The sequence below is a fragment of the Monodelphis domestica genome, chromosome 1 (genome assembly GCF_027887165.1).
Source record: "Monodelphis domestica isolate mMonDom1 chromosome 1, mMonDom1.pri, whole genome shotgun sequence".
NCBI classification, from domain to species: domain Eukaryota; kingdom Metazoa; phylum Chordata; class Mammalia; order Didelphimorphia; family Didelphidae; genus Monodelphis; species Monodelphis domestica.
In genome coordinates, this window is record NC_077227.1 from 598882305 (window position 1) to 598908196 (window position 25892).

The 25892-nt window shown below is 37.8% G+C and overlaps 1 protein-coding gene across 5 annotated transcripts in view; it reads left to right on the forward strand.

The window, feature by feature from the left end:
• STK35L3 (serine/threonine kinase 35-like third protein) overlaps positions 1–22992 on the forward strand; it is a 135024-nt gene extending 112032 nt beyond the window's left edge. For all 5 annotated transcript variants that reach the window (XM_007476520.3, XM_007476523.3, XM_007476521.2 and 2 more), the window contains one exon: positions 22731–22992. The gene's annotated coding sequence lies outside the window, so the exon portion shown is untranslated. The remainder of the gene's footprint in view (positions 1–22730) is intronic.
• The last annotated feature ends 2900 nt before the right edge of the window (positions 22993–25892 follow it).

Here is a 25892-nt window from a genome sequence, read left to right on the forward strand (position 1 = left end):
TTGGGTAAGATAGAATTCAAGATCCCAATGGATTTGGATGTTGTTCCCTCTCAGAGTTGATTTCCCTGAGAGTAATATTTAAGTAAAAACTCTCTTCCTCTCCTTCTTATAGAAGTTTTCTTCCCCTCCCCTTCCCGTGTGAATCTTTGTGTGAGAAAGATTATTCTGTTTGGTCTTTCTTTTCCCCCTATTTACACATTACATTTCCCCACATAGTAATATACATAGATTGATATAAATATAGTCCTTAAAGAGAGTTTGAATAAAAGAAAAAGATAACATTTTTCTCCTTTTCCATTTCCTTCATATTCACCTTTTCAGGTATTCCATGCTCTTTGTTTTTCGATATTGAACTTTCCACAGAGCTCTGGTCTTTTCTTTGCAAAAACTTGGAAATCTTCTATTTTATTGAATGCCCATGCTTTCCCTTGGAAATGTATAGTCAGTTTTGATGGGTGGCTGATTCTTGGTTGAAGGCCCAGCTCTCTTGCCTTTCTGAAAATCATGTTCCATGCCTTACAATCATTCAGAGTGGAACTTGCAAGGTCTTGTGTGACCCTTATTGGCATTCCTTTATATCTAAATTGTCTTTTTCTGGCTTCTTGTAAGATTTTTTTCTTTTGCTTGAAAGTTTTGGAATTTGGCAGTTACATTCCTGGGACTTGTCTTTTGGGTATTTAGTGTAGAGGGTGTTCTGTGAGCTCTTTCAGTGGCTGTATTGCCCCCTTGTTCTAGAATCTCTGGGCAATTTTCTTTGATTATCTCTTGTATTACGATGTTGAGTTTGCTGTTTATTTCTGGCTTTTCTGGTAGTCGAATTATTCTTAAATTGTCTCTTCTCCCTCTATTTTCCAAGTCTATGACATTGTCGGTGAGATATTTTATGGTCTCTTCTAATTTCTTGGTCTTTTGGCTTTGCTTTATGAATTCTTGCTCGTTTTCTTCCAGTTGGCTGATTCTGACTTTTAAAGCCTGGTTTTCCTTTTCAGTTTGGTCAAACTGGTTTTGTAGATGCGTGAATTTCTTTTGCATTATTTCCCACTTTTCCTCCCAGAAGGCTTCCATCTTTTTGGTCATTTCTGATTCAAATTCTTCATGGGTTTGTGGAGAGTTTCCGTTTCCTTTGGAAGGTTTCAGAGCATTTGCTTGTGTTTCCTCTTCTATCTCCTCTGTATTTTGTATTTTTGCTCCATAAAATGCGTCCAAAGTCACTCCCTTCTTCTTGTTTTTCTTGGAGTGTTGAGGCTTTTCTGTGCTGTTTGCCATCTCTATCTGAGTGGGGAAGTCTAGCTTTTCTTATCTCTGTCTGGTGTTCAGAGGCTTTAGCCCCAGGCAAATTGTCTGTTCATGGGTGTTACTGCTCTCAGTTCCCTCCCGATGCTTCTTCGTTGCCTTACTCCCACACTCTGAGCCTGGCTTTGCTCTGTCCCCGAGGTATCTCAGAGTCTTTGTGGGCTAGAGAGGCCTGCACTCTGAGCGGGGAGGGGCCAAGGCTTCCCGGAGCTCCGAGGGCTTCTGATAGGATTAACTTCAGTTGGGTTGGATTGAGTGTGTCTTAAAGCAGAGACCTTCCCTGAGACTTGGATGGAAGGATCTAGCCAGGGGGCTACAGGCTCCTCTCTGTCTCTCTCTGTTTCCCTGCTGTCTGAGTGCCCTCGCGACTGGCTCAGGTTGTTTTCAGGGTGCGGCCTTCAGAATAGCCGGCCCCTGGGGTCCTTTTGCTGGCTCTTAGGTTCCCGCTGCTGCCTCGGACTCAGCGCTCTGGGTTGGGGGGGATGGGTCCTGGGGACTTCCTTCTGCCTATCCCTTAGATCCAAGTGATCTCTGGTTCTGGCTTTTGGGGGGCCGTACCTTTTGATCCAGGTCCAGGAGGAGGGTTCCCTGGATCTATTCTGTTGTTTGTTTTGAATTTTGGTGTCCTAGGAGCATACAGTTTGAGATTGGTAAGGAAGGGGTTTCTGGAGATCTGAACTTTAGCTCTCTCTAAGCCGCCATCTTGACCGGAACTCTAGGTGCTGTTTTTTATCACCATTTTACAACTGAAAAAATTGATATAGGCAGAAGTTAAATGACTTGCCCTGGGTCCCAAAGCTAGTAAGTGTATGAGGTTAGATTTGAACTCAGCTTTTCCTGACTCCATGCCCTGCTGCCTCTAGGCAACTATGATAATTTGTTCCATTAATTGCTGATGTGAAGAGATCATTATGAAATAGTCTAGTATATTTGTTCCATTTCCTGTCCATTATTCTCCTTTTCATTCTATCTATAGATGTTTTGGGGATAGTCTACTTGACTGGTACTCCTGCCAGGTTTTCTTCAGATTTATTTTTTTCACAGTTGACTCTCATGAATTCTAGTTATTTGACTCTAGGCAGGTCACTTAAACTCATTACCCTAGTAACTCCCTAGGAACAAGTTATAGAGGAGTTGCTGATATGCATCAGGTGGAGTTAGTGTCCCTACTTGGAGTTCTTTATACAGACTGAATTATAGGTCTAGACCAAGAGAACAAATCTGCCAGCCCATGATAAGAACAAAACATTCTGAAATGGTTCCTCGTTTATCAAAAGAAACATGTCAGACCTGGAAGGAACCTGAGAGATCAGTGAGGGCATGAACTTTCTGTCTCCCCTGATATCTAGTATACAGTAGATGTTTATTTAATATTTGTTCAGTGGTTCTCCTGGGATACAAGAAAGACCAAGAAAAGATCTTTGGGTAAGGGCAGAAGGCAATGGGCTATAGCCCAAAGAACAATAATAGATTTTGATTCAAAGGTCCTTAGGTTCTTTACCCATCTGGCTTACCTTTCAAGGTCCTTGTGAAGATCAAATGGAAATGTCTGTAATCTACCTTGTAAGCATATCAGGCATTACAGTGTATATCAGGCATTACAGTTAGTTAATCATAGTAGGTATTGTAGCAGGAGCAGCAGCAGCAGTTATATCTATACTAAAGTCTAAGGTCTCATTGAATTGTGAAATTGACCCTAGACTCTTGAACACTATACCAATAAAATACAAATTCTGGTAGGCCATTGTTTTTGTTGAGTCATTTTCCAGTCATGTCTGACTCTTTGTGGCTCCATTTAGGGTTTTCTTGGCAGAGAAACTTCAGTAATTTGCCACTTCCTTCTCCAGCCCATTTTACAGATGAGGAAATTAAAGCAAACAGGGTAAGTGATTTGGCTAAGGTCACACATCTGGTAAGAACCTGAGGCCAGATTTGAACTCGGGAAGATGAGTCTTCTTGACTCCAGGTCTGGCATCCTATCTACTGTGTTACCTAGTTTCCAGCCTTTAGCTTACATTTGCCAACTTAGCTCTTCCCAAAAGAATTCTGATTACATAGGATATCATCACAAATAGTAACTAGTGAGTAAACCTATTTATACAGGCAAAAGAGCAAACTGAAATTGGAGAAGTTCTACATATTAGAATATATCAAGGAATATACAAGAATATGATGAAGAGTGATATAAAAATCTCAGCTCACACCAGAAGAGAATATTACTCGGGGGAAGCCCATTCTTAGGAGTTGCTAGAGTTGTAATCTCTAGAGGTTAAGGAACATAATATGATAGGGCTAGCTTTCCATCTATATCTGGGACATCAACAGTTTTAGTTTGCCCCTCAACAGTTCACACCTTTCAAAATTTTATTGAAAAGTCAGTCATCTGTCTGTCTCTTGACAACCTCCCTGAAGTCCTATCTTCAAGTGACTGCAACCTACTAAAGTAAGTCACTAAAGGCAGATATGCAGTGTTGTGGTCAGCATTTTTTCAGCCAAACATGAGTCATATCTCCTTCCCTATACCCAGTAGAGGGCTGGCTGTCTCTTAGTATACCATGAGGGGGGTGGTAGTGTTATATTTTCCTACACTGGTCTCTTCCTATCATTCTTGTCTCCTTATACATCAATCTTCTCCATAAATTCTTTGGCCCAGTCAATACTGGCTTTATTTGCTTTTGCTCACAGATGATACTCTAATTTATGTCTTTGTTCTTTTATGATGGCTGACTGCCATGCCTAGAATACTCTCCTTCCTTATCTCTGCTCCTTAGTATCTCTGGCTTCCTTTAAGACTACTTAAATGCCATCTTCCACAAGAGGCCTTTCCTTATTCTTTGAGCTATTAGACCTTTTCTCCTCTAAAGTAAACTTCTATCTAGTCTGTATGTATCTTGTGCATACCTAATTCATTTACAAGTTGTCTCTTCCATTTGAATGTGAACTCATTATTGCTTAAAAGAGTGTCTGGTTGTTGATTGATTGCCCAGAGGATATTGAATTTTTTGGCCCCAGGAATTCTCTACCTCTGTGAACCAGTTTGTGTTGGGCGGCTATCTGTGTTGGTGGAAGGAATACCCTCAGTGATAGAATCACAGATCCTTGATGTATTGAACTATTAGTGATAATAAAGACTAATCACTAACTTTTCTGCAGCTTTCATGATATTTATTTAAGAAAAAACTAGTTCTCTTTCCTTCTGAGCCTTTTAAAGATAATTTGTTTAAGATGGTTTTAACTAGATTTCAAATTAAGTTATAGAATGGTTTCCCGAGAGAGGGCGAAATGTCAAGGGCATTATTATTATTATTATTATTTTGCTTATCACCAGAGGCGGGTTGAACTTCAGCACAGCATAGATTTATTCTCTTGCTGATCCGATTTCCTCTTGTTCTTTTTCAACCTGGTTAGTGGCCAGACAAGGCAGGGCATTTATCAGTAGCACCCAGTTTCTGATGAACAATGAGTTGTGGAAAAGGTTACTGCTGATTTTACTGTAGCCTGAAGCATTAGTATGAGAACAGGAACCTATAAACAGAGACCAAATTGATCCTGGATATCTTGTCCTGTTCTTTTTACATGGAAACTTTCATTTTTATTGATCCTTGTCAAATTCAGCAGAGCAAGAAAAGAAAATTAAAACACCCAATAACTTGTTCCTAGATAGAAAAAGTCAAAAGAAACAGGTACCAAACAAATCAAGACATTCTTTTTTAAAAATATTTTATTTCCCCCAGTTACATATAAAAACACATTTTAACATTCTTCTAAAAATTTTTTTTGAGTTTCAAATTCACTCCCTCCCACTTTTCCTCTGTCTTTTCTACCTCTCTCATCTCCTTGAGATGGTAAACAATCTCATATAGATTTTATATGTGCAAATGCATAAAACATGTTTCCATATTAGTCATTATATGGAAGAAATATTAAATGGAAAAAAAAGGAGAAGAGGAATAAAGAAAGTGAAATATAGTATGTTTCGGTCTGCATTCAGACTCTATCATCAGTTCTTTCCCTTGAGGGCAGATGGCATTTTTCATCCTGGATCTCTGGGGTTGTCAAGACATATTCTTAGTGATTTAGTATTTTAGGGAATTAAAAAAAACAACATTTTCCTTATGAGTCACCATTGAACTGATTTTCTCTTAAAGGAAGAAAGTCTGATAAGGAAAGCAACATCTAAATGAAAAATTAAATAACTAGAACAAGAGTAAATTGAGCTAAAGTTCTCCTCTTGTTTTCTACTCTTCTTCTGTAACGGGAGGAGTGGCAATGAGAGATACCTAGAGAACTGAGGCAAACTGAAACAGTTGGAAGGATGTTGGGCTTTCAGTCAGAAGATCACTTCTGTATTCTATTCATGGTTTTGCCATTTATTTTGTGACCAAGGGAAAGCATTTTAATCTCTCTGAGCCTTCATTTCCTCATTTATATAAACAAGACGTTTGATGTTATGATTTGTGCTTCCTCTTATGGGGTGGTCATGAGGCAGACCCTTTGGTAAATTTAGGTGTTATATTAATATGTTCTTCATTTTGTGATCTTGATCAATCAGTCAACAAGTATTAAGCACCTACTATGTGTCAAGCACTGTGCTAAGACTGAGAATACTAATTAATTTTATAAAAAAGTCACAATGGTTGGTGGATATCTAGCAAAAACTAATTATAGGTAGGAAGTCAATCAAAGTAATATCTGTGGCTAATTTCTAGTCTTTTTCTTGGATTCTTCTGTTTTCCCCTGTGATGTTCAGTTCTTTATATTGGTATTCTTTTTCTATACTGATTTGCTTCTTAATTCACTCTGTCTACTTTTAAATCAACAAATAATAGACACTGTGGTGGACTGAAGTGGCAAATGATACAATTTGTGATTTAAAGGGTTGAGAGTCTAGTAGGAGAGATAAGGGCACAGGTAGAAAAAATGTTATTACCTTATATTGTTCAATAACAAATGAATGTTAAAAGATTTTAGAGATCACTGTGATCTGGGATGGTCAGGGAAAGTTTTATGGAAATAGGATAGGTTTTGAAAGATGGATAGGATTTATATAATGAAAAGGTAGATGGAAAAGATACAGAGGGAGTCTTATAAGGTGTGCTCAGTGACAGAGGGCTAGGTTGATCTGACTTTAGTAGAAAATTTAATGGGGTGATGGAAGGGACTTTGATGGGCCTATCATCTTCAAAATGTTCTTTCACAGGCACAGATTGTAACCTATCCATGGCTTCTCATTCTGTGTGGTTCTTGGAATTTAATAAATCCTTCATAAAACATTTACATAATATGCTGGAGGCCTCCCTCTATATCTTTTAATATTTTGTAGATATCAGAGCAACTTCTCAGCTATTCATTTGTCATTAAGTTTTCTTTCTGACCACCTCCTTTTTTGTTCATAGCTATTCTTGATGAGGAGGATAGCTTAGGTAGTACAGTGGATAAAATGCCTTATCTGAAATCAGGAAGATATCTTCCTGACTTCAAATCTGGTCTCATGCAATAGTTGTGTGACCCTTTCACTTAATCCTGTTTCTTCATCTATAAAATGAGCTGGAAAAGGAAATGGCAACTCACTCCAGTATTGTTGCCAACAAAATCCCAACTGAAAGTCTGAACAACAAAAATCTTTGATGGTTTGCTTTACACTATTTCTTTTTTAAAAGTTACATTGTTACTTTCTGATTTTATGCCATTGTCACTTCCCCTGAATATCTCCCTCCCTTTCTGTCCCACTTGAATCATCTGTAACTAAGAAAAACCTTTTAGCAGAGGCAGCTGACAGCACCCAATTTTACACCACTTTCTACATGCAAATCATTATTGGTAAATTGCTTTTATATGTAAAAATGGAGACTTGAATCCAGGACTTCAATCCCCAGAAGTCCTTGCTCCACTTCCCCAGAATGCTTTGTAATCTCACTGAATTCTCACCTGGGCTGAGAGCAAATTATTAAAGAGTCTCCGCCTACAGCGGCGTCTCTTGGCTTTCCTGTTTCCGCTTGCAAGCAGACGAGGCTTTTCATGATGTAGGTGAGGTTGTCTAGGCCTCTCTCTGGCCTAGATACATGCTTTTCTTGTATATTCTTAAGTTCTTAATTTTAAACCTCTAAAAATATAATACTCCTTGCAGAGAGAAACTAATTTCTACTTGCCTTCAGGTTCCCCAAATTTTAACTCTTACATATATTTCTGTATCCACCATTGATCTTTTTGAATGGGCATGGACCAAACTGAGGATGTTTGTAAATACTCTGAGGCAATGCAGTCAGCGCTGCCGTCTGTAAGCAGGAGCAAATGAAGAACCTCATCCACTATAGGAAATTCCTTTTCCCTTTGGACATAAATAGGATTTTCTCCATCCTACTCAGAGGAATCCCTTTGGTGCACATATACCTGTCTTATATCCAGATTCCTATTGATAATTAAAAGACTTAAACAGTTTTCTGCAGTTGCCTTTATTATGAAATCTTATATAATCTTAACATATTCAGAAGTGATTCCTTGTTTAAGGAGGCCTTTTAAAAGACTAAATTTTATTCTATTGAACAAAGCAGGTTTTTGATTGGGAGAGAAACTTGCCTGTTCCCTTTTCATATTTTCATCATGGATACCTTCTATGCATGCGAAGACTATCTCCAAAATAATTTTAAAAAATTTATTTAATTAGTTAATTTAAAATATTTTTCTAACCATTTACAAGAATCATGTTCTTTACCTAACTCTTCCCCCACTCCCTCCTGTAGCCCACACACAATTCCACTGGGTTTTACATGTGTTCTTGATCAAAACCTATTTCCATATTATTGATGTTTGCACTCAGGTGATCGTTTAGAGTCTACAACCCCAATCATATCCCCACCAACTCATGTGATCAAACAGTTGTTTTTCTTCTGTGTTTCTAATCCCAGTTTTCCTCTGAATGTAGATAGAATTCTTTCTCATAAATTCCTCCGAATTGTTCTGGATCATTGCATTGCTACTAATAGCAAAGTCCATTACATTCGATTGGACCACAGTGTTATCAGTCTTTGTGTATATTCTACTGTTTCTGCTCCTTTCACTCTGCATCAATTCCTGGAGGTCATTCCAGTTCACATTGTAATTTTGGAGGTACTCACACTCTTTAGATGGAGAAATGAGGGTTAAAGGTAGTGAGGAAAGGGTTGATGAAAATGGCTTCCCTCACTACTCCCTCCTGGAGTCCCTGAATTACTTGAGGGAGACAAAATGGAGATGTCCCTTGGTGAAGGCTTGCCCCTTGTGGCTGTGCCTACCTTCAGGGGCGATGGGGAAGTCTTCTCTACAAGGATATGTATGAGGGACTTCAATCCAGATATGTGCTGGTTTGGGGTGCTCACAAACAGCCCCCCCCCATGTCTTCTTGAAAACTGGCAACAAGATGGAGTCTGCCAATAAGCTTACTCTCTATATGTAAATAAATGAGTTTGAATTTGCTATCTGACTGCTTATTTGATTTAACTGTTGATTGGGGCAAAGGGTAAAGGTTAGAGGGGTTCTGGGATGCCCTAAATCTCTTTCTGAATAAAACTAATTACTGAAGTACAAGGTTTTCTGGTAGCTGGGGAGAGGTAGGAAAAGGGCAGAGCAGTGCTTATTGATTTGAGTTCAGTATCTCAATCGTTCATGGAAATGAAAGTCTTTGAAGAAATTAGGTTTCTTGACAGGAACCAGCTATGTTTTAAACAGGAATCCTCAATGTTAGGATTTCTGTCAGTGACAGAAATCTCCAAAGGTGTCTTGAAATGGCCCAAAGAAATAACTCCTCCTAACACTCCCTTCTGTGTGTCCCTCTCAAGACCCCTCTCCTCAGGAGAATTTCCCAGAAGTTCTTGTTAAATAATAGAGATGATAATGGGCATCCTTGTTTCACTCCTGATCTTATTGGCTTCTGGTTTATCCCCATTGCAGATGATGTTTGCTAATGGTTTTAGATATATAGTGTTTATTATTTTTAGGAAAGGCCCTTCTATTCCTATACTTTCTAGTGTTTTCAATAGGAATGAGTGTTATATTTTGTCAAAGGCTTTTTCCGCATCTATTAAGATAATCATGTGGGCTTTGTTGGCTTTCTTGTTGATGTGGTCAGTTATGTGGATGGTTTTCCTAATATTGAACCATCCTTGCATACCTGGTATAAATCCCACCTGATGATAGTGAATAACCCTTGTGATGACTTGCTGGAGTCTTTTTGCTAGTATTCTATTTAAGATTTTTGCATCCATGTTTATTAGGGAGATTGGTCTATAGTTTTCTTTCTCTGTTTTTGACCTGTCTTGCTTTGGAATCAATACCATATTTGTGTCATAGAAGGAATTTGGTAAAACTACTTCTTTGCTTATTTTTTCAATAGTTTGTATGGTATTGAGATTAGTTGTTCTTTGAATGTTTGATACAATTCATTTATGAATCCATCAGGTCCTGGGGATTTTTTTCTTAGGAAGGTCTTTGATGGCTTGTTCAATTTCTTTTTCTGATATGAGACTATTTAGGTATTCTATTTCTTCTTCTGTTAATCTAGGCAATTTATATTTTTGTAAATATTCATCCATATCACCTAGATTGCCATATAATTGGGCATAATAGTTTTTAATGATTGCCTTAATTTCCTCTTTATTAGAGGTGTGGTCTTCCTTTTCATCTTGGATTGTGTTAATTTGGTTTTCTTCTTTCCTTTTTTTAATTAGATTGACCAGTACTTTGTCTATTTTATTTTTTTCTAAAGTACCAGCTTCTAGTCTTATTTATTAACTCAATAGTTCTTTTAGTTTCAATTTTATTAAGTTCTCCTTTAATTTTAAGGATCTCTAATTTAGTTTTCATCTGAGGATTTTTAATTTGTTCACTTTCTAGTTGTTTAAGTTGCATGCCCAATTTATTGACCTCTGCCCTCTCTAATTTGTTAATATATGAACTGAAGGATATAAATTTCCCCCTGAGTACTGCTTTGGCTGCATCTCATAGATTTTGAAAGGATATCTCATCATGGTCATTTTCTTCAAATTCAAATTCAATTATTTTTATTTAAAAGCTAAAGTAGACATGGATATCAGTAGCTTTTGATGTCTTCATTCATTTTGGGGGGATGATAATATTGACCATGTGATTTTCAAGTCTTTTGAAATCTTTTCATCTTTGAGATTTTAGAAGTCTGTCTTTGAATGCCTCAAAATTGTCACTCCAGGAAAGATTTCTTCTGTGTAAATTTGGTCAGGTCCAGATGTTCTCTCAAACCTCATTAAAAAAAAAACTTTCTCAAAGAAGAAAAACATGTGATTGACCATGTGATTCAATAGGGATATGATTGGTGTTTTGGCTTTAAAAGATCACTCTATTACAAATATGAATAATATGGAAATAGGTTTTGAACAATGACACAGGTATAATCCAGTGGAATTGCTTGTCAGCTCTGGGAGGGGGGGATGGAAGAAGGGAGGGAAAATTCATGAAGCATGCAGCCATGAAATAATATTATAAATAAATAAATACATTTTAAAAGCTGTTTCTTCATTTATTTGCTTTTTAGCACATTATGATATATTATACTTTATATATGCTGCTAGTTAGGTGGATTAACAGATCATATGATCTAGTTTTAACTAAATTCATCAGCACACAAATAGCTTTAAAAGATCCCCACAAAAATGTGGAATGAAGATAATACTAATAACATAAGCATAAGAAAATGGTAAAACCAATGTTAACTCCTGCTCCTAGTACAAACTCTGCTATGTACATTAAAAGATAAAATGGTTATCTAATCATATATGATAATAAGTTGACCAAAAAATTATGGTTATTCCAACTATGGATTCACATGCATATTACTAATGATGAACCTTGCCACAAGTATATATTGTTTAACACCTCATTTTAGAAAATAAAATTTCTACATCTTCATATAGAACTTTAAGTGCTGAGGTATGAGTCCAGATATCATGTTTCTAAAATCATCAATAATGAGGAAAAGTTGCTATAGAAATTGTGATATATCAATTTCATTTTGCATCTATTTATTGACCTTTCTCAAGTCAATCTTTGCATAGACATGTTTTTTTTCATTGCTCTTGAGATCATTGTGTAGGACAATAATTGAATTCTTAGCCTGTTAATTGGCTGTAAAGGCCAATATCTTGTACTAATCTCATGACTGCTGATAAGATGGTCATATTCTCATGTTTTAGGTTTCACTTTCATATTTATTGCTCTGTAAAAAAAAAAGAAACCCTTACCTTCTACCTTAGAATCAATACTATATATTGGTTCCAAGTGTTAAGATTAAAATTTATGGGAGACTGAGGCAGGTAGAAATTATTTCTCTCTGCAAGGAGTATTATATTTTTTTAGAGGTTTATTAAGGATTAAAGAAAATACAGGATAAGGAAAACGTGCCTAGGCCAGAGGCCTAGACAAGAACTCACCTACATTATGGAAAGAGCCACGTCTGCCCCAAAATGGAAGTCCAAGAGCCCCCCAAAAACCTTTGCCACCAGCTTAAATCCCTTCTGGATCTCGGCCCAGGTGAGATTACAAAGCATTCTGGGGAAGTGGAACAAGGAATTGTGGGGATTGTAGTCCTGTATTTGAGTCTATTTTTTACATTCCATTGTTTAATCATTGTTGGGGAGCAAAGTTTCCCCAAAAAGGATCATGAGAACATAATCAACTTAAACATTACAATAATTTGAGGATAAGAGAAAGAAAAAAAATTAAACCAATAATTGCTGAAATGCATTGACAAAAAGCCAGTTAGGGGCCAGTCTCCTTTGGCATGAAAGTATACATACAAATAAATGTTCAATCAACTACACCCAAAGTTCATTTTTGTGCAACTTATGGTCTGGAGGCTTCTTCATTATGTCTTCTCCAACAGTTCAGTTTCTGGGTTCAGAGAGGTAGCATCTTCTTTACCTAAAATTCTTCTCAAAAGGAATTTAAACTTTGCAATTTAAATAATGATATTTTTTACATTCCCCGTTAAGAGGGTGATTGAAAAATACATGATCACTTAGGGATGCATGGCTGAGGTATGAGGTATATGAATCAATTGGCAAGAGATATTAAAAGGATATCAGAAAAATCCAAATAAAAAAAGAAAAAACTCTGGATGAAAATAGCTGACACAGAGGGTCAATGATTATGAGTTATATTTTTGAATTTTTAAAGCTAAGAAAATATAAAATGCAAGGCTTTCTCACCAAAAATGAGATCCATTTCTTCTTAATATCTGGCCATGATCACTGTGAGTAGAAGGCAAATGAATTGAACAGGGTTAACAATTTTTCATTTTTAAAAATACAGTAGTACAAATATGTAGATATCAATATCCCCAAAATTCTCAATAGCCCAATTAATTACAATAGCAAACAAACACACTATCATATTTCACATAAGTTGCTGTATGGCATTTTTTAAAAGCCTATGAATTGATGGATATTTGTCACAATTTTTACAAACATAGCAATCTTTCAACCTTGGTAATAAACATATTTTTTCAAACAAAGTAAAACTCATCTTGGGTTAAGAACATAATCAAGAAATCTATATATCATCCTGGTAGAAGTAAAATAGTGAGTTGAAGAGTATAAAAAAAGGGATGTTCCTTTTTTGGAGGCTTATAGGGATACAAATGCCCTGAGATTAACTGCCCAACTTCCATTCACATATTTAGAAATGCGGGAAGGTTGGGGGTTATAAAATGTATTTCACTTCAGCTACTATTGGCCTTACCTCGTGGTAGGGGTAGGCAAAAATAACCAGAGATTGTTAAAAAAGATTCCAAAAATCATATTTAAAAAACCTTTAAAATCATTTGAGATATTTAGCACATTAAATTTTCCAAAGGTTGTTCTAGCAATTGTAACCAGTTCTGAAGTCTATCTATGTGATAATTTACAAAGTCAAAATATAAAGGCTGTTTTTTTTTTCATATGGGCTTAATTACAATAATATTTGTTCAATAGTTATAGGGGAAAAACAACAGAATTTTAAAATTCAGTACATTCAAAATAAATTCAATCAACCTTCAGTATAACAGAATAATATTCAATCCAGTAATATATGAACTTAAAATCACAAAGTTAAGCCATAACAAAAAATGCAATAGAAATACAGAGAGTTTTTATAAACCATTGGAGTCTGAAATGCCTTAAAATATAGCCTTTAGTCTCTTAAAAGTTCCTTGGGGGTTTATCCATTTAAATGTCTATTGTGAGAAGGCAGAGTGGTAAGGACTAGGCAATGGGGGTTAAGGGATCTGCTCAGGGCCCCACAGCTGGGGAGTATCTGAGGCCAGATTTTAACCCAGGACCGCATGTCTGTAGGCCTGGTTCTTAGTTTGATGAACCACCCATTTGCCCCTTCAAAGTTAGTTGAATCTTCTCCCTGACATGCAGGTGAAGTCAATGCTATTACCAGAACAGTCAAAAGGTATCCTTTTAAATAGCCCATTGCTTAAAAGTCTGTTTCTTCTCTCCTCCCTTTTCTCTCTCCCCTGATATGATCCCTCCTCCTGTCCCAGTCCACGTGGAGCCCCGGCTGCCCACATGGAGTCAATACCGCCCCCTGTTTTGTTACCAGCTGATGAAAATGAGTACTGAGCGATCTGCTCCAAGGAACTGGGTTTGTTGGGCAGGCAGGTCACAAGGTGATTGCAATCTTGGTTGAATCAGGTGGGCCAGGTGAGTGAGAGAAAGACCGCGGGGTGGGCAAGGCCGGGAGCTCGGGCACCAGGTGAGAGGCCAGGAGCAGAAAAGCAGGAGCCGGAGAGGGCCGCAGGCAGGAGCTGATCAAGGAGATCAATTGATCAAGGAGCTGATCAATTTTCTAAAAAGGTATCTTGAAGAAACTGGCTTAAAAAAAAATTCTAGGCACTAGCTATTAAAGATTAAATCAGAAGATTGAGAGGTTTTTTCCCATTAGGTCGCCAACTGTTAAGATTTAAATTTAGGGGAAACTGAGGCAGGTAGAAATTAGTTCTCTCTGCAAGGATTATTATATTTTTAGAGGCTTATTAAGGATTAAAGAAAATACAGGATAAGGAAAACGTGCCTAGGCCAGAGGCCTAGACAAGACCTAACCTACATTATGGAAAGAGCCACGTCTGCCCCAAAACGGAAGCCCAAGAGCCCTCCAAAAACCTTTGCCACCAGCTTAAAACCCTTCTGGATCTCGGCCCAGGTGAGATTACAAAGCATTCTGGGGAAGTGGAGCAAGGAATTGTGGGGATTGTAGTCCTGTATTCCAATCTATTTTTTACACAAGGCAGAGGAGTGGTAAGGGCTAGGCAATGGGGGTTAAGTGACTTCCCAGAGTCACACTGCTAGGAAGTGTCTGAGGCCAGATTTGAACCTAGGACCTCCCATCTCTAGGCCTGGCTCTCAGTCCACTGAGCTATCCAGCTTCTGCCAATTGCTCTTCTTTTTTTCAAAAACCACTTACCCCTATTTTCTGGCTCCTTCTTAACCATTGTTATAGAGTTAAGATAGGTTCATACTATTACTCAACCTTCTCCCTCAACTCTGACAATATTCTAAAAATGTCTGTTTTTAGGAGAAATAAAAAATGACCTGAGAATGGGAGCCAATTCGTTGCCATTTTGGGGATGACAGAACATAGAATCAGATTTGGAAGGGACCTCAGAAGCCATGTAGTCCAACCCATACCTGAAAAAGAGTTGTGTTATACAGTATTGGTGGTTATCCAGCCTTTGTTTGGACTCCTCCAATTAAAGGAAACCCATCAATCCCCTAGGCTGCCTATTCCACTTTTGGATAGCTCTAATGGTTAAGAAGTTTTTTCTTCAAAATTAAATTTATATCTTTTATTCATTATTCCTACTTCTGTCCTCTTATACCTGATGACAGCTATCATGACTTTTCTTCTTCTATCTCCTCCCCCCAGTCTTCTCTCTTTAGGGTAAAAATCTCTGTTTTCTTCAACCAATCCTCGAATAGCTTTCAAGAGTTTACACCATCCTGGTTGCCTTCTGTTGGATACTGCCCAGGTTATTAATATCCTTTCAAACTATGGTACCTAGAACTGAACACAATACTTCAGACACAGTCTGATCAAAGCAGAGTATGGTACAACATTATCCTTATTGCTAGAAGCTATTTTAAAACTGCATTAGCTCTTTACATTGCTTCTCTTTCTTAGAGACTGAATCTTAGCATTAGCCACATTTGTTGGTTTATTTCCTTGTTTGGCTACCCCGAACACAGTAGAGGAGGGATGAGAAGAGATTTTCCACTTCTTATTTACCTTGAGGATCATTGCATGTGCTGGGCACATGGCCTAATATGGGGGCATGAAGATTCTAACACAGGTTTCTTGGAGACTGAGCAATACCCACTGTAATGTGTGATCTGAACAGGCTTAGTTGCTTGCCTTTATGGTCCCTTCTTCCTCTAGTGAGACTATAATAGGGGTAAGGGCTGAAGTGGGGAATGACTTTGCATTCCTAGTGTGAAGATTGGATTTAGCTATCTCCTGATTGTAACAATAAAGGTACTTAGCTCTTCCTTTATTGTGAAGATTAAATTGTAATCCCCTGATTGTAACAATAAAGGTACTTAGCTCTTCCTTTATTGGGAAGATTGAATTGTAATCCACAATCTGTTTTTTAGATTTTTATCCCCAAAAGGTGGTAATTCAGTATTTGAAGTAGATCTACCCATTTTAATCTACAAAAGGTGGTAACTCAGTATTTGAAGTAGATCTACCCATTTAACTACTAAAGGTGTGAACTATTAAAGATGCAAACTAACTACAAAAGGTGTGATCTAACCAAAAAAGGTATAATCTAACCAAAGAAGGTGTGAACTAAAGAGTGGGCAGTCCTGGAGAGGAGTGTCTGCTATGATTGGTAGATGTGAAATTTAGGGGAGGTGACACGAGAAAAAGAAGTCCACAGAGGCCAGAAAATATAGATATATTCTATTCGAGATAGAATCAAAGAACTGTAACTCGGAGTTGGACTGGAAGATCAGTCTCTCAAGTTTGGAGTGAAGAAGAGTCACTCGGAGGAGAGACTGGAAGACAGACACTTGAGGAGAGACTGGAAGATAGACTTTTAAACTTGGTTGTGGAACCTGACCCTGGAGGAGCTTGTGCAGGAGACCTCAGACCGCTTTCCTTTTGGTGAATGAAAGGCTGACTTAGTGACCCTGCCTTTCTGGAGGTGTAAACCTCTGAGAAAGGCCCATCATTTTGAGACTCCTTTTCCCTCATTAGGGCCTTAGAATTTCTACCTAGCTCTGAGGAAGCCAGAGCTCTCTCTCCATCTCTACCCTTTTCTCACTTCCTTAATATCTTTTCTCTCAATTGTAAATAAATTATCATAAATTTCATTTATTTGAGTAATTCAATTTGGGATTTAGTAATTAAATCCCTGGTGGCCACCAATTTAAATAGTCAAGTCTAACCATAAATTTAACATATTTGGTGAAAATATTTGGGTCCAACCAATAATAAACTAACACTAGATTGATAACTCCTTTTAGATAACCTGGAATTGGAAGGTTGGAACCCAAGATGAAATAAGTGGTTATATGGCAAATGAGTCTGAGAGCCCTTAGAGTTGATTTTCCCTAACTAGGGTTGTTGAGTTCTAATTATTTCTCTTTATCCAATAAATATTTATGAAGTGCCTTCTCTGTTCTAGGCTCTGGGCTACATGCTGGGGTGCAAAGAAAGGCAAAAGACATCTCTGTTTTCCAGGATCTCATAGTCTAATGGACAAGAGAACATGCAACCAATGTTTACAAACAAACTATATATAGTAGAAATAAGAAGTAATCAACAGAGAGAAGGCACTCCATTTAGGAGGGGATGAAGAAAGACATCCTGTAGAAGGGAGGATTTTAGTTGAGATTTGAGGGAAGAAGAGGGAGAGAATTCTAAGCATGGCGTACAGTTGCTGAAAATGCTTGGATTCAGGATATGGAATATTTTAATTTGAGCAACAGCAAGGAAGCCAGTGTCACCAGATAAAATACATGGAATGTAAGTTGGATATAGTGGTGTTACAAGGTATAAGAAACCTGGAAAAATAGGGGAACAGGTGATTAAGAGCTTTGAATGCCATATAGCTGCTTTTGTATTTGATCCTGGAAGTGATAGGTAGTGTAAAGGGTGAAATTATGGTTGAGACTGAAAAAAATCTAAATTTAAGTGGTCACCAAGGGAAATCCCAAATAATAAAATACCCAAGTCAGCTGCCAAATTTTTTGGTGATTTAATTGATATAGTAGAGAAGATTTTAAGAAGAAGGAGGAAGAAAGGGGCTAGTACTGGGCAGGAAGATAGGAGATCTAGAAAGTAAGGTTTTGAGTGTGAAGGAGGAAAGAATCAGCCTGACCTCCAAAGAGGCTTAGCTAAGATGCCAGAACCTGAAATCAGCTCCTGGGCAAAACTCACCACCCAACACTCCAAGATGTTGGAACGCTTAGCACGCTGCCAGCCAGAGTCTTCTCTCCAGGGAAAGAGAAAGAGGCAGAAACTGATGTGCCTTATATGGACGTTTTTTACATCACTTTTCTGTGTCTCATCTGTACCAATGAGGACTTGACTTAGGACAGCCCAGAGGTCTGTCCTTTTTTTTTTTTTTTGCACATGTCTGTTGAAGGCCATGTCCTCAGATAATTAAATCTTGAGTTTGATGCAGACTTTTCAAAATCTTGCTAAACTGAAGTAGGGTGGAGAATGTGGAGTTTCCAAGACCTGATTCTGTTATTCCAAGTATCTCCATTGTTACTGATCAGGAAATAGCTAAATCAGATCTTCCAAAGAATGGTCTGATTAGGGTGGAATAGTTTTAAAATTCACAGTAGCCATTGGAAATTATTGCATTTATGTGGGAGTGAGGTTTACATGCTCAGACCTATGGTAGGGGAAAGGTTAAATGATTGAGAAAACGAAGATTTGAACTTCTAAGCATATTACTTTATTAAGCAATGCATCCAATTACCCAACAAATCAGGACCAGACACTTTACTTGGCTTAGGACTCCCCTAATCTAGGGGGAGAAAGATTTTTATACATTAAAAACAATAAATTAAATGAGATAAATTAATTAAAAGGAAGTAATTCAACATTAGGTAATTTGATTTCTAATTGGAGGAAAGGTTAGGGCCTTTCCAAATTGGGAAAGAGAGAGTGAACAAGTATGATTTTCTGAATTTAGAAAAAGAGGTATCCCACTCCTCTCCAAGTGTCTATAAATGATCAAAGGAATATGGAAATAACTGGTTAGTAGGGGACCAGTTTTCAGATAAGACATATGGGTTGCTTGAGATGTATAGTTGTGAGAAAATTTCTTATATCAATCTCTGGATCTGACTGGTTAGTATACCATATGTTCTTAGTTAAGGCTCTCTAAACAGAAGGTAGAGGTGATCTAGTTTCCTAGTCATTTGGGTCTAGGTTCAAACAGTGCAATAAAGTTTTCTTCCAATTCCTACAAATGAGTATTTTTCTCATGAGACAGAAAGTGGGCCAGACCCAAAATTGAATAGTAAGGGAACTGAGCTCCAAAATTGAGTCACAATATGGAGTTAGTGTGGTTCACTCAGTTCCTATAATTAAGCTTCCCTAATTCCTTTGATTGCCTCAGACCCTGGCTTTAGGAAGATCACTTTCATAGCTGAGTGGAGGATAGACTGGAGTGGGCATGATGACCAACCAAGCAGGCTATTACAGTAGTCTACAGTAACCTATGGTAGCATGAAGTGATGAAGGCCTTCATTAAGATGATGGCAGTGTCAGAAGAGAGGAGAAGATGTATATGAGAAATGTTATAAAGGTATCATCTCCTTGGCAACAGAATGAATAGTAGTGGTGAGAGAGTTTGAGTAGTGGAGGATATTCTTTAAGCATCTCAAACTCAAGAGGTCCAAACAGAATTCTTTACCTTTCTTCTAAAAGCCATCCCTTTTCCAAATTTCTCTCTATCTGTGTAGGGTACTATTATCCTTTCAATAATTCAGTGTTTTTTTGTTTTTTTTTTTTACACCTGTACCTTCTGTCTTGGAATCACTACTGTGCATTGGTTCCAAGGCAGAAGAGTGGTAAGAACTAAGCAATGGACTTGTCCAGGGTCACATAGCTGGGAAGTTGTCTGAGACCAGATTTGAACCTAGGACATCCCATCTCTAGGCCTGGCTCTCAGGCCACTGAGCCACCCAGTTGCCTCCTATCTCTTTCCCTTTGTTCACATGGCTACCATTCTAGTTCTGGCTCTAATAGCTTCTTATTTGAACTATTGCGATAACTTCCTCTCCCACCCCCATCCCCATTTGACCTATTCTCCATACTCCTGCCAAAGTGATCCTTACTAAATCATATTTCTGACCATGTCTCTCCCTTGCTCAATAAATTCCAGGGGCTGTAAGATCAAATTCAAACATATTTTTGCCCTTATGACTCTAACTTATCTCTCCGGGCATGTTATATACTGCTCACCTTCATACATTTAATGGTCCAATCAAATTCTATGGTTTTAGTGTTTTTTTTTTAACTTCACATTCTATCTCCTATCTCTGTGCCTTTATATTACCTGTCCCCCATAACAGGAAAATACTCCCTCTTTACCTCTGCCTCTTAGAATCCATAATTTTCTTCAAAGATTAATTCATGTGTCACCTTCTATCACCTTCCTCCTTTCCTCTCATTACCTTTTATTTATTTTGTATCTACTTATGTACATATTATCTCCTCATATAGAATGTAAGCTTCTTGAGGACTAGAGATGTTGTCTTTGTATTCTCATTAGCTAGCACATAGTTGGCATATAATAGGTACTTGAAAAATCTTCATTGATGGATTAATTTGTTCCAAATCAATGTTGTTTTTGGTCTCTAAGACTCTCTGTTTGGGAAGATGATCATGTTGTTTTTTGGCTGTGGTGGTTTCTGGGATATTTTGACTTTTCCATTAATGGTGACTATTTTATATTGATGAAAATGCTTTATAAGATGGTGTTAATGAGAGTCCATATCTTAACTTTATTCTCATTTTTCAGAATTAGTATTATGTTTAAATAAGCCATAATGTCTTGCATGCAATGTCTTTTCATCTTTTATCCTTTATTCTAATTTGGTATTAATTTTGCCATTTGTGCTAATTAGTTTAGAATCTGTATCCTTTCACCTGATTGAGTAAATGACTACATAGGTTTGAGGATTGTATTTTATTTGGGGGTATTTCGTGGTTCTACTTATTTTCATCATCTTGTGGCCAATCTGTTAATAAGAGCCTTTCTGCTTTTAGGTGGTCTGGTTGTTGGACAGTGGGACCGTCTGTTGTGCCTATACTCCAAACTCTTCTAGTTTGTCCTCTCCTAGTGTAGTCTTTGAGAACTCAGGATCCATGCCATGATGATACAACAGAGTTGGACTTTTATGAAAGATGTTTGACTACAAAGGAGTTTGGATTTTATTCTGTAGAAAATAGGGATGTAGCAAAGATTTTTGAGTGGGGGCTTTGTATAGTTGAAATTATGTTTTGAGAAGATCAGTCTGATAAAATGAAGGTTTTCTCCAGTGTTATGAAGGATGTCCTGTGAAAAGTTGAAATGAGAAAACAACCAACCTACCTATAAGTTCCATTTGTGGTGTGAATTATACTGTATGACCCCTAGAGCATTTTATGGTATCCTTAATTTGGTCCAAACTGGAAACAGAAGTAGGCCAACCATTACATCTACATTGGAAAAACCAAGTGAATGATGAATGCCTAAGAGGAGGTCACATGTAGGCAATTGGATTAGTTCTTGCAGTAACTATAATATTCCCTATCACAAGGTTCATTTTTTAAAAAATCCAGTCCTTTCACTAATGCTATATTATACCAAATTATGGAAAACCGCAATCTCAGAGAATCAAAATTGCAGGTGGAATTTTAAAAAGGCTAATAGAAAACCACACAGGGACATTAAGAAGAGTGTAGAATACCAACAATAATGAGCTGCTTGCTAAAAGTAGCATAAAAGTCATCATTAAAGGCATGTGTGAGTCCCAAAAGAAGTGGGAATAGTTATATTTTAAACCCAAACTGAGTTCCACAAGCATTTATTAAACACCCATTGTGTACTAGGCATTGTCCTAAGCACCAGGGTTACAAAGAAAGGAAAAAAAAACAATCATTGCTTTCAAGAAGCTCATAATCTGGGGGATGGGAGGGGTGTGCAACATGTGCACAGCTATGTACAAAGATAAACAGCAGGGGAAAGGCATTAGCCTGAAGGGTGACTGGGAAAGACTTTTTGTAGAAGGTAGAATTTTAGGTGGGAATTGAAGGAAGTCAGGGAAATGAGAAGATGAAGAGGGAAAACATTTCAGGAACGGAAAACATTTCAGGAACGGAAAATGCCTGGAGTCTGGAAATGATTGTTTGGGTCAAGGAATAGCAAGGAGGTACCGTGCCACTGGAATTCAGAATACATATACATGGTCAGGGGAAGGGGAGAGGTGGATGAGAAGACTGGAGAAGTAGGAAGGGATCAAGTTGTGAAGCTATGACTGGTTCTGAATGCTAAGTGAAAGATTTTATATTTGTTCCTTGGAGGCAATAGGAAGCCATTGGAGTTTATTGAATGAGGGTGGGGAGTCGTGACATGCTCAGACCTGTGCTTTAGGTAGATCAGTTTGACATTAGTTTTAATAGAGTTCTGGTGGCAGGATCCAGATTTCAGAACCCAAAGGGGAAAAAAGGTGATGGGAAAGTGGAAGTTCTGGCTTCTGTGATAGATCAGAATACTAGGGGCTCAGATGTAGGGAGATAGAGGACACCTGTGCATATATGAAAGCTAAGATGAGACTAAGTGGAGAGAGCTGGAAACTATTGAAGAAAGAGAGAATTGGGGTTTTGTTCTTTTTTTAGTTACAGCAGAAGTAGCCATCACATATAAAATGGAAGACAGGGTTATTGAACCAGATAATCTCTTCACCCACTCTGGCTGATTCTCTCCCCCACCCCCATTTTATAGCAAAAGTTAATCTTCCAATAGCACAAGTTTACGAATTATAACCTGACCAGATGTGCCATACTCTTAGAGCACTGAGCCTGGAGTCAGGAAGTCCTGAACTCAAATCCCATCTCAGACACTTAGAAGCTGTGTGACCCTGGACAGATCACTTTATCCCTGTTTGCCTCAATTTCCTCAATTGTAAAATGAAGAAAATAACAGTATCCACCTCATGGGGTTGTTGTGAAGATTAAATGAGGTAATACAAGTGAAGTGTTTGGCACATGGTAGGTACTCATTCCTTCCTTTTATGATAGTAGGATTCTTATTTTTTTTTTTGGTATTAGTTATAACAATTGCTGTAGTATTTTCATTAGCCTGTTTCCCTGTGTTCTATCTTCTTGTTGTAGACTGTAGGCTAGAATTCCTACTAATGACTTTCTCTTTCTCATTCCAGGAATGATTATAGTTCAAAGGTGAATGAAGCCATTCATATATTACCATGCCAGACTTCAGAAGGCCCTGTAGGAGTTCTAAACAAGAGCTTTTGGAATCCTACAGAACCAGAGCGTGATACTAATGGGAATCTGGAAACAGCAAGAATGGGCTTTGGCAGTAATACATTTTAAAATTTCCATGCCTTTTTCTTCTTCCTTTCTTTTCTCCCATGAGATTCATAATTGTTAAGTACTGAAATAAAACTGGTTTTTAGGAGCTTATTGAAAGATTTACTGACACTTTGAAAAATTACTGTTGTTACATTCAGAGACACTGCCATCACATCCACCTCAATGAAGAGCGTGCATATGTACAACACATTTAACGGTGCAGATGCCATAGTAAGGGGATTCTAGTTTATGCCTTCTCACCTTGGGGATATTATGAAGACCTGAGACAGTATGTCAAGAGCTATCTCATAGGGGAGAAAATATACAATGAGAACAGGAAGCTATAGGTCTCAAATGCAGTCTAAAAAACACCAGTTGGGCTGATGTGGAGAACTTCTGAAAGGGCTGTGGAGAATATGAGGCCAGAAAAATAATCTGGGACCAGACTGTGAGGGGTCTTGAATGTCAGGCTCTCTAAACAAACGTTGATTGAAACTTCTGTAGAAAAGGTTTTCTGCTACAATTGTGGCCAAAACCATTAGCTCTACTTCCATGTCTGGTTGTCACTAATACCATCCATCCTGAGAGGATACATACAGCCAGCATGCTTTGGGAATGCATCTGTAACCAACACAACTAACTGCTAGAAAGAAATAATGGAAGTGAGAAAAAAAGGTTTGACCTTGAGTATGGGAAAAATCCAGACAATTTTCACTACACTACAAGTGATATTTTCTTTTAGCTATTTCAACTAAATCTGTTTGTCCCAAGTTAAAACACAACTGACAGCTCTTTTCATCTATAAACTTACAACAGAAATGGCCCAACTTTCTTTAGGTTCTTGCATCATGAAATACTTGGGCCTCCAGTTAAGTTTGGAGGATGAGCCTACATTTGCCCTTCTGTCACAATGGCCTTCATATTGTAGCTTTCAAAAAAAATTTTTTTTGGTCTAAGCATCATGGAACCATTGTTAAACTAGCTTGTTAATAAAGAAAAGAAAAAAAAGCTTTTATTAAGTATTTACTCTATGTGCAAACTGAGAGGAATACAAAGACAGTCCTTGGTTTCAACAGGCTTACATTCTAATTGAGGGAAAGCAATAACCAAAGGAGTGATGGTCAGAGAGGAGTATTTTGGTTGGGGAAGTTAGAGATGGTGATTGATGCTGTAAGGAAATAGATCGATACAGCCCATCCAGGAACAGTGGCAAATCTTGGTAGATCTGAGAAGCACTCAGGCAAGGATAAGGCCTTTACATGATGGGCCAGGAAAGCATTCTGGGCTGCAAGGCATCAGGTTGAAGTCTATAGTCTCTGGTATGGGCTGCAAAGGGGTTACTGAGTCTGTTGCCCTCAGCTTCAGTGAAAGTAGAGAGTGGATGAATAGCTTCCACCTTTTTAGCATAGAAAGAAATGTTTGGCAAGATTTCCTACTCAAGTATGACTTGTAGTAGATGACTTAGGAGGTCACTTCCAAGTCTGAGGTTCTAAAGTTTCATATAGGACTTTCATAGAATAGTTTGGTATGAACATAGTCACCACCAGGCTGACTGAAGTTTAATAAATTAATTCCTGGATTACAACCTCCAGAGTTCTGGATGGCAATCCTGCTCTCAGTTGTAATATTTTACCAATTGCCCCCAAACACATCCTAACTCCTAGAAACTTAGACTCTTTGTTATAGCCTCAAGCATAGATCATGGATCCTACAGGCATATCTTATTGTAATTCAATTAAACATTTTTTTCTTTAAGAGTCAACTTTATAAAGCATTTTGTAAATATTTATTCAACAAAATTTGCATACTATTTATAGAGCTATTATGCTGCTGAAGGGAAAGTACAGAATTTAGATAAGATATAGCTTTTGCTTTCATGGAGTTTACACTCTAATAAGAGGATAAGCCACAAACACAGATATCTATATCATAAAATCAAGTATGGTACAGAAACATAAAACAAAATATTATGTGACGTCTGATAAGGTCAATCATTCTTTTTCTTGGCATTGGATATTAGAAAAGAGTCGTGTAAGAGAGGATTTCAGAGTTGAGCTTTAGAAGATGGTGGAGAGGCCATTCTAGGCATAAGGCATGAGCAAAAGCTTGAAATTAGGAAAATGGAAGCTATGTTTAGAACAGCTAATCTAGTCTGACTAATACATAGAGTATGTGGAGAAGAATAAAATGAGATAAAGCTGGAAGAGGGAGGACTGAACCAGATTACAGAGAAGTTTGATTAAATATATATGAAAAATAATGTGTGTGTATATGTCATTAATAGACATCTGTCTGGATCTGTGCTTTCTATAGGGTTCCTCATGTGGAAACTGTCCAACAGTGCAGTTTGACCTCCGATGTCTGTAAGTTATACATTTAGAAGATTACCTGAAACATTGAGAAGTTAACAACTTGCCCTGATTCACATAGCTGGAATGCAAGCATGTGACTCACACTCTCCTTTAGTCAGTAAGCCATACTATTTTTTGTCAGGGAAAAAAAAAATTGACGTCTGTGGGGAGGCACTGACGATTTTTGAGCAGAGGGATAAGATGACAGATGTATGCATCAGGGTGATGACTCTAGCAGTAGCAAGAAGGATGAATTGCATGAGGAGAAGAAGCCATATTGCAACAGCCTGGCTGTAATGAAAGCCTTTTAACTTTGTTGGAAGCCATGGGAATAGAGCAAGGAATAGGCATTAGACGGATCAAATATACACGTATTCATACCCAGATTTAACAGATGTAAATGCAGAATCAGAAAGGGGATGCTGATCTAGAAATCCTTCTCACTGAGGGCTGCAGTAAAGACTCCTAAGAGAATGAGATAATTGATAACCAACTGACAGTGAGGGAAGAGTTCAAAGATAACTGTGAAAAGGATTGGGTTGTGGGAGGCTCAGCCATCATGGGAAAAGTCCTCAGTCTTTTAGATCGTGGGTGCTGGTGGCAGAGAGTGGATAACACGGGGTGTTATATCTTGGTATATTTAATAGCCCCACTGCCGGG